This window comes from Bombus fervidus, chromosome 10 (genome assembly GCF_041682495.2).
Source record: "Bombus fervidus isolate BK054 chromosome 10, iyBomFerv1, whole genome shotgun sequence".
In the NCBI taxonomy this organism is placed as follows: Eukaryota; Metazoa; Arthropoda; class Insecta; order Hymenoptera; family Apidae; genus Bombus; species Bombus fervidus.
The window spans coordinates 10,247,287-10,263,691 of NC_091526.1; the positions used below are offsets into that span (position 1 = coordinate 10,247,287).

The 16,405-nt window shown below is 40.1% G+C and overlaps 1 protein-coding gene across 3 annotated transcripts in view; it reads left to right on the top strand.

Moving 5' to 3' along the window:
* Gckiii (Germinal centre kinase III) overlaps positions 1-16,405 on the top strand; it is a 113,789-nt gene that overhangs the window by 24,197 nt on the left and 73,187 nt on the right. Inside the window, exon 1 of one of the 3 annotated variants that reach the window (XM_072011390.1) lies at positions 5,497-5,633. The exons of the other annotated variants lie outside the window; for them this stretch is intronic. The gene's annotated coding sequence lies outside the window, so the exon portion shown is untranslated. Of the gene's footprint in view, positions 1-5,496; positions 5,634-16,405 lie in introns of those variants that run through there. 3 annotated transcript variants of the gene reach the window in all.

Sequence of the window (16,405 nt, forward strand, 5' to 3'; positions counted from 1 at the left end):
CGCGTCCTTGCGAATAGCTGCCATTTACATCGGTTTAGCCTAAACGGGAACAGAGGATGACTTTTCACGCGGATACTTCCAAGATATTCGGCTTACGTACTTTCCTATACTTTACACTCAACATAGTTGAAACGTTTGAAGAGTGAATCGTGCGAATTAGCTGAAAAGTCGATTTAACGTTCGACTTTCTATAGAATTCACAGCTTAAGTGGAATACGATTTTACTGGTAAGAGAGTGGAAGTGAATAATTCGTGGGTTACTACAAGTCGTTGGAAAAGAATGGGCGGCGAACAAAATGCACTTAAAATGGAAAAGAGGTTAGGAGAACGATGGAAGCGCGCGGAGAAAAATTAATGCTTCGTGTTGCTCCATAAATCTTGCAACAGCGATCCGTTCGTAAGCGTTCGCTTTGTAAACTCGTTATGCATTCTTCCGTCGACTGTTACAAAAGGCGGGTTGCATCTCGGAGCAATCGATATGTTTACTGGGTTGCTTCAGTTCGATTCGCTGCTTTTCATTTTCAATGGATTGCCATCGAAACGTTAAAAGCTCGGCTCGCGATATTTAAGCGATCTGCCTTGTACAATGCCTCTTCCCATCATTAATTTTCTTTCTTCTTTGTTTTTGTTTCAGGTAAGAAGAAACGATAATTAAGAAGAAGTTTAATCTCGCTACGATCACGTTTCGCACGAGTAAGCGATTCTACAATCGATCTCTTTTTATATTATCGGCACAGCCTTGCTCTTTTCTTTTTTCTTTCTTTTTTTTCTTTTTTTTTTGCTAGCTTTCCAAAGCATCCTTTCATTAGCAGCTTTTAGAAAGTCGCGGTAACGGAGATGTAGGTTGCACAGGGCTTTAAAGCGCCAGATTTATTTTGTTTCTCATCGGTTTCTGGATGAGAAGTTTCAGCCCTTGGTTGGCTGGCACAGAAACCACGAGACGAGAATAAAACTAACGAGACCGTAGTGTCGAAGGGGAAACTCTGGCGTTGTAGCGCGGGGCAGACACACCCTTGATACATATAGCACGCTCTATAAAGCTTGTAACCCTTATTACACGCGAATAATCTGATCTCTTACTCAGAGACAGCCGCGAGAAGATCCCGTAAAATACGATGACACACATTTTCCAAGAACCCGATCGAATTGCAGCTCTTCGCGCGACCTATTACAGCGTGTAGGTCTGCTTTTAACCAAGTCGTTTAAGACTCTCGCTCGAGTTTGCGACATTGAAGATTCGAGCGAAGTGCGGCCGAAGTGGACGCGTAACAATATTTTTCTTTTAATCAAAGAAATCTGGCGGAGTTCCAGTCGAATTTCGACGCAGTCGTGGCACGTTTCCCTCGTAACTAGCGACCCGCGATTGCCGAGAAGAATAGTGCAAGCAATAAAACATGGCTCGTATTTATATAAGCGAGAGATAAACTATACATGTATATATCGCGCAGTACTGTTCAAAAATATCCAGAGTTTCCTTTTTTTAAAAGATCTATTTTCAATAAAATAATTCATATAAAATCTAATATCATCTGAAACGTGATCTGCTAACTCTATAACGATGAGTGTCAATACCGTTTCTACATGCTAATTCATTAATTTGTACGCTTTGAACGAATTGAAACACTGTTACTAAAAATTTACCGATATCTCCGAATAGAATAGTTTTGAATGGTAGTACAGGAGAAAATTCTTTCGCCTGTCTTTTCCAATTGTTCTCAGCGGTATAACCGAACTTTGTCATTTCTGTCGATACTCTGCGCTCTGTGTTGGGATTTATTGCTTTTCTTAAAAGTGCTTAAGTAGCCGAAATTACACGATACGGTAGATTCGTCGCTGTACGCCGACATGATCGATCTTCGGCTCGCTCCTCGTTGAAGTTCCTTGCCTCCTCCAGGCACCGCAGCATCCTTCAACTCGCCCGAGAAACCGGTTTGCTCCTTCGTGCACCAATCTCGTCTCGATCGAAGCCTGAACCGCCGCCATCCTCACGAAATCCTTCCAACAGAACTTATTTTTCACGGTGATCGCGTCCGCGAACTGGCCCGTCAGCCCCAGAATTTGTATTTCCACGGCCGAAGATGCATCGGCGAGCTGTGAGCTTAAGGGAGAGATGAATATTCATGTTTTCGAGATACACGTTTGCATTGTGCCGCGGAATTTACGGAAGCAGCGATCAGGTCGTTAATCCTCCAGCTTTAAAGATAACTCGAGGATAAATATCTATTCTTTTTGTAATCGTTCGATCGGATGATTTGTAGCTTCAATTTATGCGATCTGAAATGTGTCTTGTTAGAGTTCTGTCTTATTCTAGTTTGATAGAATCATTGTAATTTGTGGCGCGAGATTCAGAATTGTTTATAGAGACAGTCTCCCGTTCGTGTAATCTATGTGACGATTCGATCTAAGTTTATACTATTCGATTGGTATTCTAATTAATATAAGTTAATCCCACCCTCTGCCCTCGAAAAATTTCTCGTTCTATTAACTTTTTTTTAACCAGAGAAGACGAGTTCGTTCGTCTCTATGGTTCAAGTTTCTCGAATATAACAATAGAATTACGTTGAAATTATTTGTGGATCTTCCATTTTATAATTCACATCAGTTCCATTAAAAATCATTTTTATTCTCTCGATCGCGGTTTCGTTTCATTTTAATTTGATAGAATCGTGGTAATCGATAGCGCGAATTTCAGAATCGTTTACAGGGTCAATTTTCTTTTTCTGCCATCAATGTGACAAGTCAATTTCGATCAGGCGTCGTGGTCGGTGTAAGTTAACGAATTGCACCCTCCGTTCTATTGATCAACTTTTTATCGCGCCACCCTCCGCCTTCTGAAAGCTTCTCGTTTTCTTAAAGAAATAAAGCAACACCGCCAGCCGAATTCATTTCGCTCTCTTCGCTTTCTATCTTGACAGATTCGAATTTATCTTCCACCGTTCGCGACGCGATAAAAAAAAAAGTTCGCTTAAACACCGGGGTGGTTTTTATTCCACCTGCGAGACTGTCGCGAGCCATTTCCACACTGTCAACCAAACTTACTGGAAAGTTTCGATTGCACAAGTTAACGTTCCAGAATTGTCTGCTCTCACAGCCGACTGAGTATTATCTTTTCGTTGTCCGGCAATGAGATTACGAGGGCGGAGAAGCTTTTAATTTTAGTTTGGAGGCGCGAGATATCGCAGTCTTTTCGCCCGGTAAGTCGTCAAATATTACCGGACGTTCATAAAGATTTAGAAACGAGAAATTCAGCGGCGACAGTGCTACAAAGTTCATTCGCGAGCCGACTATTTGAAATTTAAATCATCCCTCGTAAAAGTTGGATACTTTTGCGCGAATATTTACATATACAGCGTTGATCGTGCCAGGAACACTCTATTTTCTTAACTCACGTGTACTATGTTTTAATTATTTCGAAATTTATATCATTACGGAATGCAAAAGTCCTGGATTATTTTAAGTTGGTGATTTTATGATAGGAACTAGTTGTTTATCTTCTATGGTTTCTTCCGATTCGTAAATTTTAAACAAAGAATGATTTTAGTTAAATCTTGAGAAGCGTCGATACCTATTTATATACCCGTCATATAATACAAGCATTATTCTTTGCTCGATGAAAGAAAATTATAGAAATATTAGCCGATCCGTGAAGCATGAATCAGTTTCGATTTTTTTTTTTTCATTTCATTTAATAAAAGTAAAATTAAAGCGTACGATGGATGCAATATTCCGGTTGACTTTGTACGTTTATCCGCGTCTTATCAATCGTCCGACGATAAACGAAAGGGTGGGTTTCGATATCTACAGAGAGTCAACTTAAGCTCCCCCAGTTCGATTTATTCGTCCAAGGACCCGACAGATTTCGTAGGTGCCGAATCCTAATTTACTTTTTCCATGTCGGTGCCACGACCTTCTGATCGTGGTACATTGCCCTCGTCTTCTAGTTCTCCACTCCTGTTTCCCTGCTCCATTCGAAGTTCATTCTCGCGTATAAAAACAGGGAGGGAAAAAACTTCTTCGCTTTCGAAACTTCTAATCTTTTATTCCATGCAATATTCATATTCCTATATTTAGTTTAGATTCATAATTCAGATACGTTATTCAGTCGTTAAGCTTTCGTATAGCAAACGGTTATTAAATACTTGATTTTAATTCAGCTTCTCGACGTTTTTATTTTCATTGAAAGTTGCGAGAGAAACCGATTGAAATCTTCTTAGTTTGGCTATACACAGGCACACGACTGATTCACTCGTTTAAAATATCTTCATAATGTTATAGAAGGAGCTCGTCTTTTTCAAATTCAATAACAAAAATCCAACAACTCGGAAATATAAAAATGTTGTAATTTTTGGCGAACGAAAAATTGACTAATAATATTCGTAAAGAAAGATATTCGATCATTTATTTAAAATTTGTTTTTACAAACCAAAGATGACTCTAGAATATGGTACAGAGAATTATATTATTTATTTCCTATACATAACACACGTAATAATATTACTATATCAGTGGGTATCTATCGACGGAAGCAAGAAATATCTTTGGTTTATACTGCACGTCTTCCCCTAATTCACTTCTTGAAACTCAATCTCCTCAAATGGTTAAGTTTCCAATGATAGTTGGAAGGGAGACCGAGCTAAACGCTCGAAACAATCCCGAGGACCTGGAATCAGTAACAATCGCGAAATCCCGATTTATCTCTGTCCCGCCACCGCTGCGACCTTCGTAATGGAGTGCATCGGCCTCCCTCGCTTCACGAACCCCTCGAAAACTTGTCCGTCTTATGGTAACACGAGAGAACCTTACTTCCACTCCGTAATTTCCATCTCCTGTCCTATGAAAAAAAGTAGCAAGGGGTGGCAAAGTGTTTCTCTGCTTCTTAATTGCTATTACGCGCTTAACATTGGCTGTTGCGTGTTCTTCCCGTTAGAAACGGCAAGAATTGTCGAGTTACAGAGAAACGAATAAAAGAAAATCGGTCGGTCCAGAGCCAGGAACAAGCCCAAATTCCAATTTATCTTCTTTGTGCCTGGCGACCTTCAGATCAGGGTACATCGGCCCCTGACGCCCCCTGACTCCTCACTTCGTGTTCGTCATATTCCTAAACTCCCTTCCATCGCTTCCCAACTAAGGACAACTCGTAGGGAAAGAGAAAGAGAGTGAGAGAGAAAGCGCGAGAGTCAGACAGGGGGTGAGTTTTTGCCAGGCGAAGTAATTCCACCAGCAGACACCCCCTCCAGTTTGTCGGGCGCGTGGCGATACACGCAGCCCCTCTCCGCGTGGTTTTCAATCCCTGGTGGAGGGGGTTGTTCGTGCAATACCAGGGGGTTGCGACGATACTGCGGGGAGCGAGAGAGAACCACTGGCTGGCTGGCTAGCTGGATGGTTCGCCGGCTGGTTGGCTGGCTGGCTGGTAAGGGTTGGTTGGTTGCGTCGTGGCGTCGCCGTTGTCGTTCCTATGTGAATTCGTTGCTCGTAAGGGAGCCTTCAGTCGACGCGCGACTGCTCCGCAAGACACGTATACGCGCACCCCGTCATTCAGTACGCAACACCCCCGCCGTGAAGTGCTCCGATCGCCTTTTTCTCGGGGGGTGTACGCAGCAGTGCGTGAGCAGCGAATGGATTCGTCCTAAGAGGTAATTCCGATTTGTAGGATATTTTTTTTATTTTTCGTTTTAGTTTCCCTTTCGTTTTGTATAATTTGAGGTTGTTTGGTATAAACGAAGATGCGGCGATCTTGGAGATAAGTGGATGGATGGAACAGATTTTGTACAGGTAAAGATCGATTGTGAAACGTATAAAGGAAACGTGTTAGTCGACATTTAGGAAATGTTTGCGTCATAATGGAAGAACGTATACGTTTTCTTATTCCGGGCTCACCCTCGTCCTATCATGCGATGATTCTCGTTAGTCTGCCAGCTAAATCTGGAAAGCACATAAAGATAGCAGTAACATTATGAGTGTACTGAGTCACCGTGCGCTGTTTCATAGCGACAAATTCAACGTATTTACCTGGTATTTTTTTATTCTCAGGCATAACGCGGAATATTACGCGATATCGATCGCAGACGGGAACGCTTCTCGTACCTCGCATCATTTGCTTTAATTACGATCGATAATCCAGTCGCGCGAACTTTCGTCCACTGCGGACTATTTATAGATTCGTGGATCGCGAAACTCCGTGGAAAAGTAGCAGTTTCTACGAAATTCTACGAAATCGTTTCTACGATTTGTCGATTTCTCATGCCACCCTCGAGTACTTTTCGTGCGAAGGAAAATAAATTGTTCCACGTATTTGTACCTGGTTGGTAGCCGACGTAAGCGCAAACAAAATGTAACAGCCGTTAATCGGTGAACATGCGATGTTCGCGAATAAAAATCATCGTCTGGCGTACGAGTTCGTTAAGAAACGGTGATATCGAGTTTATTTATAGATTCATAGCGAGTCATTGCGAGAGAAGTAGGTAGCACTACCCAGTGCGAGGATCAACGGGCCGGCACGAAACCCACCGGTGAACCGTTTCGTGTCCCGTAAGAGACGAGGAACAAGGCGGCCAGCTACCTGACGACGATACCAATTTCCAACTTGTTGACGAGCGTCGCGTGACGCGCCGGTTTTTCTCGCAGCCACAGTGATATTCGTCCCGGTGCACGAGTCAGACAGTTCGTTCGACCGAGCTGCAATCTGGTTGCGTCGAAGCGCCATTGTGGATCAAAGAACCGGTCACGAGACAGACGCCTCTTGCTACTGAGAAAAATAAGGATCCCGATGACACCTGTTTGTTTCTTCAGCGGTTTCCCTTTTTAGAGATGTTATGCTTTTACTCGTACGACTAGTTAGTACGACGTCGAACGTACAGAGTCACGTTGAATTCTCCCTTAATCGTGGCTATCGAGTCAGTGTTCTCCCTATTTTATCGAAATTTTAACGAGGGAGAGATTCGATAAGACGTAAGTTTATTCGCACGACTATTTTATACATCACGAGTAGTTCAGTGTTCTTCAAATTTTATTCGAACTCTGACGAGAACGAGGGTTAGTCGTCATCATTCAAGCGATATCTAATTTAAATCGTAAGCTACGACTGCCGTACTATCGAACATCAATTTTATTGAAAGTTTGACGAGGACAAAATTTCGCCAAATTCGTAATGTTCGAGTGATATCTTTTTGATAAAACGCAAGTCTGCTCGCGCGACTGTCTTGTCTTGTATATGCAGTCAATTTTCTTCAAATTCTGTTGAAGCTTCAACAAGGACGAGATTCGATCAGATTCATAAGGTTGGAACGACGTTCGATAAAATATAAGAATTTGTATGTGACGTTGCATCGAGCTTAGGAAGTTCCGATAAAGTGGCTTACTACGATCCGCTTTTCATCTCGCCGCCTTCTATGGAGACTCTTCCCACCGGCCAAGATTTACGGTGTCTCTTTATACTCTATGGGGAAGAAGTTTGGATAATACTCGTAAAACGCTGGCGTACACGACGATTCTCCTAGGGGTTGGAAGAAACGTATAGCCGCGCGGAAACAAAAGAAAAATCGCCGGAAGATAAGAAATGGTTGGAGACTGAAAATTGTTTGCCTCTCTTTGGACCTTTCAGCGTAACTGCAGCTTCCGGGGAATTAGCGTGTGTCTCGTTTTGGAAAAATTCTGCGTCTGGAAAGGCAATGAGAGCCTCTCGAGAGCGACGTACCGTTTTATCCTCGTCTCTTGGGGGTGAGAGAGATATTTCAGTCTCTCCCGGTGGTTTTCAAGGAGCGTCGCGAAGAAATTCGAGTTCAACGTTGCAAGATTTATAGAGGAAATCTGGAAGTCAGTTCAGTTCGTTAACGAACGAAACACAATGTGCTTGCGAGTTTGTGCGTCGCGTTTAGAATATTTACACGCGTTTAATACACTATGAGTTGTTTTACCGGATCGTCAAGCGTCTGACAATAAAACCGTCGCCCTACGAGGTACCGTGGCTGATTATAATTTAACGACGGGCCATCTAATGTCAATATACTTATTTATTAAGAGTATACCGACTAAATCTGTTCTGAAAAACAGAAACGAGAAACTGTTCGTTCATATCGACCGAATATCCTTCTATGCACGTGTTTATCTGTCTCTAAAGGTGAAACAAATTTCTGCCGAGCAAATATAGTCACTCAAAAATATTTACATATGTTTCTTAAGTATGAAATGTTATAACAAAGACAATTTTGGTATTAAATTTTGTATTCTTTGAACCGAGACACATATTTATTATTAAGAAGTAAACAGAGATCTGTTTGTAACAGTTTCGTGAACTAAACGTTTACACAGCGAAGTTTCGTTTATTTCAAGGAAATTTTAGTTAGCCCCGGTTAAATGAACACCCAGTGCTTGAACCCACTTATTTGAATAATATAAACACCTATTACGTAAACGAAAAATCACAGATAATGGAGAGAATTAATGAAATCCTATTATATGAACTCCAATTATGTAAATTATTTCTTCGTCTGCGAATTCATATAAACGAGATTTAATTTCCATTAATACGCAAGATTCGATAGGTGTACGTAGATTTTTCTGGCCAACTGTACATCGACTTTTTATTCTTGTTAATATCGTTAAATTAATTCCTCTCGTATCGGTTCTATCTACTCATAGTGGATATATGTTTCTCATAATCACTATGTTAATGCAATTTATAGAAGATGAGTGGTTGCAACACGAGCATAAATATATCTAGATAGATGTTTAAATTACGTTCGAATAATTTATTAATTCTTTTTCCTTCCTTCGTTTAATTCCTCATTTATAAAATACAAACAGATATACGCAGGTATCCGTGAGATATTCTATTCTAGGCTCAATTATCAACGGAGGAAATTGATCGAAGTGGTACTAAATTATCCGTAGACGTTAGAGCAGCACGTTCGCCAAGCAATTTTCTCCTGTGATTCATAATGTCGTCCGTATCGGCCGATTCATGTAGAGCGTGTGGGTGTTATCTGATTTTTCTGTAAGACGTGTGCCCGTAAGACCACCCCGGATCGGTATTTTTCTTGCGTGGAACTTTCTTGGCCATTAGTAACACGCGAGCCACTAACCTCGTGACTGTAGCAATCGGGCTGCAATTGCCTGGAAATCGACTCGTTGCTGGTTCTTCAAAATTTCTCTCTTACGTCGCGCCGTTTCGTATCCTTCCGCGCCGTTACAACGCAACACGAGTCGATCGCGTCCAAGTAATATTTCAAGAAGAATATACAACCTTGCGTCTGAAGCTTTAACCCTTTACACGACGCTGAACTCGACGTTTTGTTTCGATTCTTCTGCCTTTAAGAAGAACAAGAGAATAGCCATCGCGAGTTATCGTTTGATAAATCGGCAAAGGGTGGAACGAGCAGTTTAAATCGCTAGAAATTAACACATGGTAAGTAGTTTTTGAGCAATTATCGCTTTCCTATGGAAAGAAAACAGTTTTTATAGAGTTATCGGCTAGGAAGGAAAATATTTGCAGCCTCGGACTGCTACGTTCGTAAATGTTGCTGCCGCTCACAAAGCAACGTCTGGTGCGATGCACTGTGATCGATCGTGGACGTATATACACGCTCGTATTTTTAGATTCTGGACTGACAGGTGAGAGATGCTGCAGACGAGTCTCTTTCCCCGATATTCCGAATTCCGTGAATGCGTCAGATGCCTGACAGCCAGCAGGTTACCGAAACAACCTGACCCGATACATTAGGTATTTCTGGAGACTATCGAAGCGTCCGATTTTCCCATCAATTCTCGTTGGATTATCGGGGATATAGTTAACGCGAGAAACATTTCAACTGTAAAAACTGTCGATCAAAGTTTATTCAGATTTTTATCAACCTATTGCTATTTGTTCGCGCGACGTTCGACGTTAATTCGGAATTTACTTTGAAAAATTAGTTGCCAATCTGTATGAAGCAAGCTACCGAGTGTTTAAAAACCAAGCCTTCGCTCGTAGATTGTTTACAGAAACGAGATGGGCAAGATGATGCACTGTTTGCACGCTGAGATCAAAGCCTCTCTAAAAATATTGCTCGCCTATTTGGTCTTGTGACTTTACGTACGTTTCGCATAACGCGAAGACCCGACGAGCTATCTTAAAAATAACCGACTGCTTTTGCATTTTTTCCGGGTCTGCAGATGTTCTTTCGATCTTGAAGTATCTTTCGTCCTCGATATGAACGAAGATGCAGCGCGGAAAGAAACTTGCAAATTGGATATCAAGTATAATGGTCCTTCGTAACACACGAATTAGGTAAAGTAATTGCGATAAAGGGGGAATATTAGTAAAATGTGATAAAGCTCGTATAACGCGTTAAATAAGTTTGCAATTTCTTTTCCCTTTTTTTTTTTTCGGAAACGCGATACCTATCGCACGATTATATATGCTCGCGGCGTTTATTTACGCATTTATGAGCACTAAATATGCAAAAATATACAGAACGCACGCAAGAATATACAAAATATCCAAAGTAAAGAACTCGTTATAATTTGTAAAGAACGAAGCAAATCTTTATTTAATTGTAATCTTAAAAACGTTAATTTGCAGAAGCATCCGCGCTAATGATTAAACGCCTACTAATAACTGTAATGTATAAAACATGTACAGATTTATCTTTCATATCTGAATTGGTATAACCTGCACAGTATTAAAATGTGATTCGTGTAACACGGTTTTCTATATTATGGAACGTACCTCGCGTTGTATCGATCATTATAACACCATAGTAGACTGGAAACGATTTTTGTACAAGGTATTTTGTATGTAACGGAATTTTTAATTTGAAAAAAGCCTCAAGCAATTGCGTCAATTACCTGCCCTATCGACTACGCGCTATTTTTCCAGGTTCCTTCTAGTTGCAACTATTTCCGTGGTCAGTGTCCACCTCCATTAGGAGGGGGAAATAATCTATCATTTGGTGAACTTCCGGTCGGCACTACTTTCTTCTGCTATTCTTTATCGCGATGAAATTGCGTCTTAGAAAAATTTCCACATTCAGGAAGCAATCTTGCCGTAATTTTACGGATGACTCTAGAGGGAATTTCTGGTTGCAAAGAAAGAAGAATCTTACAATCAGTGATAAGAAAGCGTATGAATATTAAGAAGAGAAATTTGAAGAATAAGAAAGAGATCTTGTCGTATTTCTCTCTCGTATTTTTACTATAACTTTCTGAAAGCTTTAAATGATTTATATTTATATAACATATTTTACTTGAACGTAGGACCCACAGAATACGTTGGCAAAATTTTCCCGTTAAACCTAAGCACGTTCCATATTGTGGTTGCTATATCATCTGACAGAATTCCACTTCCTCGCTCGAGAGTTTTAATTTCCTTGGTTTTCGAGGTACGATCGCCGTTCGAGGACGATTTAAATGCGGCTTGGCGAACAAATCGTTTGATAACAGGAACGCGTCCGTCGTCGCAGAAAATGTTTTCAACACTCGGTGCGCGGATGCGACCGCATTGTAGAACGTGTCCGGCTCTGCGGACCGCCGATAGGATTCATGAAAACTAGCCTATAGAAATCCTCCGCAGACTTGCACTGTTCGCGTTGATACGAGCGCGCAGAGGAAACGTATTGTTTGCGGGAGACAGATTCATTTAGACTTGTCGCTCGTCTCGAAACTGCATCGATTAAGGGCCGTCCAGACGAACGCTAAATCCACCGTATAATCCGCGCGTCGACCTGTTTCCCCTTCGTTTACCGCGATATTCCAGCCACATCGTTATCCGCCCGTTTGTTCTTCGCTTTATAAAAAGTCGCGAGCGAACTGTCCGGTATCTCGTTCTTTTACCATGGCAAATCAATTTGTCTGGTTCGCAACATGGCAATTTGAAATCCACCAAAAGCTTTCGGTCATCTACGAACAGTGATTTTTAACTTTTTATTAACTCGGTGTTTCTGCTGCAAATTTGTATGAAAATAACGTATCTGTTGCGTAGATAGATCGAGGTACGGTTATAGCATAACAGCGGGAATAAAATAAAACGTGTGCGTTATGTTTTGTATATTTAAATTACGTGTAGGGTGAATCAGTGAAAACTACCACCCGAAATAGCTCGTCATTTGTTCACCTTATCGAAAAATATTTACAGTGAAATTTATTGTATTTGGGGAGCCTGGTCAGACGAGTACGTCTCTAGTTTCCAATATCTTATATTTTTTTTTTAGATGTAAAGGTGGTCTTGTTTTTTAAACGGTTTTATGAATTTTTTATAACATTGGTCCAGTCAGCTGGATATTCTCTACAAAAAATAAGTACTAACTTGTTTATAACGAAGAACCATTAGGTTCTTAGGAGATATTTTAACTGGAACTTGTTAAACTTAACGTTTGAAGGATAAAGATAACGTAAACGTAAGAATATCGCTTCGCGTTGTTCTTTGCTGTAAAATGTAAAGTGACGTAAAAATGTACTCATCCGACCAGGCTCCTTAAATACAATAAATTTTACTTGAAACATTTTTTGACAAAGTTAATGAACGACGAATTATTTCAGGTGCTTCGGTATTGTGATTCATTCCTCCTACATATCGATAAACAAGAAAAATAAGATAAACATTTAACAAAGCTTAAAATATTATAGAAATTTTAATGAACAATGAACGATTAAAAATAACGTCAAGTATTTTTATCTTTCTTCGTGAAAACGAGAGAATTCTGTTTAGTAGAGGGTCTAAGACATTGGAGCAGTATTTTATATCAAGCCGATAGAAATTGTTGTTTCTGTCGAACATCTGGTAACAGTTTAACATCGTAAATTGGTTTAGCAATCGATCGGTTGAAACGAATCAAACGATGATTCTAATAATACAAATTGCCGAGCACAAGTTGGCACAGAGCTCAGACACGAGGCACCGAAATCGTCACGCGATGGGATTTGCACCGTAACTCGTCGAACGATCTTTAGACATCACTAAATACGAAAAGAAGATTTGTCTTGGCGTGGGATGCACGTGATGCACGTTCCTCGAAAACGCGACGATGAATATCGATTCGCCAACCACTTATGCTACCGTGCGCAAACGTTTGAACACTTTCTAGTTATTACACGTATTCTTCAACTTCGTAGAAGCTATTCGAACAAGAAAAAATTAATACTGTTTCACATTTAAAGAGATGTAGAGAATTCGCTATTATATTAGGTTGTCCGGAAAGTGTATTTCTTTTACAGACACGTCTTTTACAACGATGCATCTTTATACAAATATGAAACCTAATCTGTCGAACGTTGTGATCTCTATTTTGATAGAACAAGATGGATCACGCGTAATTCGATAAAATAATATAAAACAAAAGATATTGTGCATCCATTATTTTCTTATAAAACGAAAGAAACTTTTCGGACGACATAATATCAACGAAATTTTTGAATTCACGAGCTCGAAATTGTCAGTATTGATCAATACTCTTACATAGCATTGATAATGTAATACAAAACGTAATAACTTGAGACTTATCAACTTTTTAATATCGTTAAAAAAGTTGTTGGCGAATCATTACGAGTCAAATGTACCGAATACTCGTACACTTGTTTCGCAAACGAAGCGTATCCTACGACAAAACTTGGAACAAAGGACCGTTGATTCGTTCCCGTGTCGCGCAATTAAAATGGAATTCTCGAAAAATCAATTATTTTAAAGTGCCTTTGTTTTTGGCCGGCCGAACGACGTATTGTTATCATCGACGATAAATCATTAGGAGAACATCGATTCAGTCAGGGGATTAACGAAACCGACGTGATTCGCTGGCGTCGCGGCTCTCGTTAATCTCGGACGTTCCATTAGGCCGTGTTCACAGTGGCATGTTTGAAAGCACAATGTGCCTGGTCTGTGTCATGTAATCCGACCGCATAAAGACTGGAACCGTGTAACGGCAGGAAATTCTCCCTCGCCATTCGCAATCATGCTCGCTAAACGACATTGTGCATTGTTTTTACCGATGGCCACGTTAATATCGAGCTCGATGCATTGCTTCGCTCCTCGAATTTATGCCAGTATTATCCCGATTCTATTTATTAAAACGCGGCTCTCTTTAAATCTGTGTTTAAAGTCCAGCATGGCCATTCTTCCGATCAGAATCACCTTTTGTTCTGAACCGGTTTCATTTCTTCCTATGGTGAAACTTATAAAACCTTTATGCATTGGAATGTTGAAACTTGGTACACGCAAGGTACGTAGAATCGTTTTAGGGAAGCAGAACATTTTGACCGCCCGTAAAACGGTCGCGTGGCCGTTTCCGTTAGTCGTTCGAGTTAATCGAATTTGACGAGGGAATCAAGCGTAATACCCGAGACCCGCGTGTGTTGCTCAGAAGCTAGAAAATTGTCTATTTGAACGCGATTTTCCGAGCCACTTTGACAGGAGATTGCGCGAAATTCGATATACACGAAGTCGGGAAAAACTCGATCAAACGAAGCGCTTCTGATCCATCCGAGATTCATTAACTACCTTGATCCAGAGAAATTGCATCGCTTGCAGCTTCCTAGCCCGTAAAATCTACAATTTACAAACACTAGCCACACATACTCTGTGTAGATCGTTTAATGCGTACTTGGGATGCAAGTCGGCTTCGTGGAATCGCGCGTTGTCAAATCGAGACCATCGTGTGTCATGTGTCCGGTACATGAACGTGCACCACATGTTCATCGACATAGCACAGGAAATGCAGCGGAGTGACGATAAATTTATATTATTCAGTGTGAATTATGTCAGCTGAATAACTTTGATAACGATTACAGTGGTTAATAGCACGGTTTTTGTCAGAATTGGGCTATGGATATTTATAGAATTCCATATTTCTATGAAAATATTGGCTCTTAATTCAATTACTAAAATGTAATAATAATAAACTGACAATAATTACTAAAATAACTGGATTCCCTTCCAATACTGTGCGAACTTATTACAAGCCAAACAGTTTGTTATCGTATGAGAATTTATGAGTTATCAAACGTTACAAACTCCTAAACACTAAAACATCTTACACGACGGAAACACGAATTCATCGTGAAAACACACGTCTTTATTTAAATCACGTATTGAACGCGAGTGACTGTATTAAATCAGAGTTACTGTATTTGAATTTCAATCGAGCAAATCGACTTCTTGCTCTACGATTGTACGCCAATAGAACTGTAGATTATTCAAGTTAATCAAGCATAGGATAGGTTATTAGTTGTGTTAGCTCGGTCATAACCGAAACAGAGACGATAATTCTTTTGCTTTGGTATTTCAACTTGGTTCGATTTCCAAATCCCTTTGTACGATTTAAGTGGTGGAACGTTCGCGGCTAGCTTGCAAATCAATTATCCCGTGCTATTAATTGAAATTAACGTTGCGGCGATTGTGCAACTCGATCATGCAGAGAAGCAGGTGGCCTGCACGCGAACTTTTTCACCGATGAAATATCGCTATCGGATGTGCAGGTATTCGCGAGGTGTACAGCTATCATCGTAAAGTGCTCCGTAATTGACCTCATTATGTAATCGATCGGGTAACGTCTTGTCGACTATAGATATTAAACAACGATATTGCGATACCCCTTGTAATATGATTAATTGGATATATTCGTGGTTAGAGAATCATCCATAGAAGCTATTAAAAGAAAAACAATGAAACGTACGACGGTAGTTCGTGTTACGAATATATGTTATACATATTATGTGCGTCATACGAAACGCTGTAACGACGACCGTGTTATGTAAACATCAACAGAACCTAAGGACAACTTAAAACCAGAAGCAGCTTGTAACATTACATTACAACACTGTTGCCAATTCGGATTAGGATTATTTCGAGATACATGTCTTGTTGTTGCAACTGTAACGATCGACTGTTCTCCATTATATTGGTAAAATTTGTAACACATTAGAAAATGTATATACAAATTACAGAATGTTCATCATCATGAGCATACATCGAGCAGAGATCGTCAAAGTGTGGTAATAAATTAAACGAATTGTTCGTTATATTAAGCCACAACATTTATTTGGGATCTTCTATTAGCAGTAATTTTATCTTTAAAGTCATTATACACGTTGTATGGGAAAATTTTGTAGTTAGTATACATCAGCAGCATTTATATATGTTTCAAAATTTGCTTCAAACTTTACTGATATGATCATGAGGGTCCAACCTAATTAGAGCGCTAATGGAATTTCGAAAGGTTTCATACAACACACGTATAATATATAATCCGTGGAAGTTTCCAATGAAAGTGTTTAAATACTTTTAGGAACCATTGCAACGTTGTTTCAATTTCCTCGATCGAAACGAAGAGGAATGAAAGCATTTAGAATATTTGATTACCAGGTAAAAAGAAGCCAGTGTTTCGAGCATCGATTAACAAATTCGCTTTAATTATTCTGAAAGTAGTTTCATCACAGACGG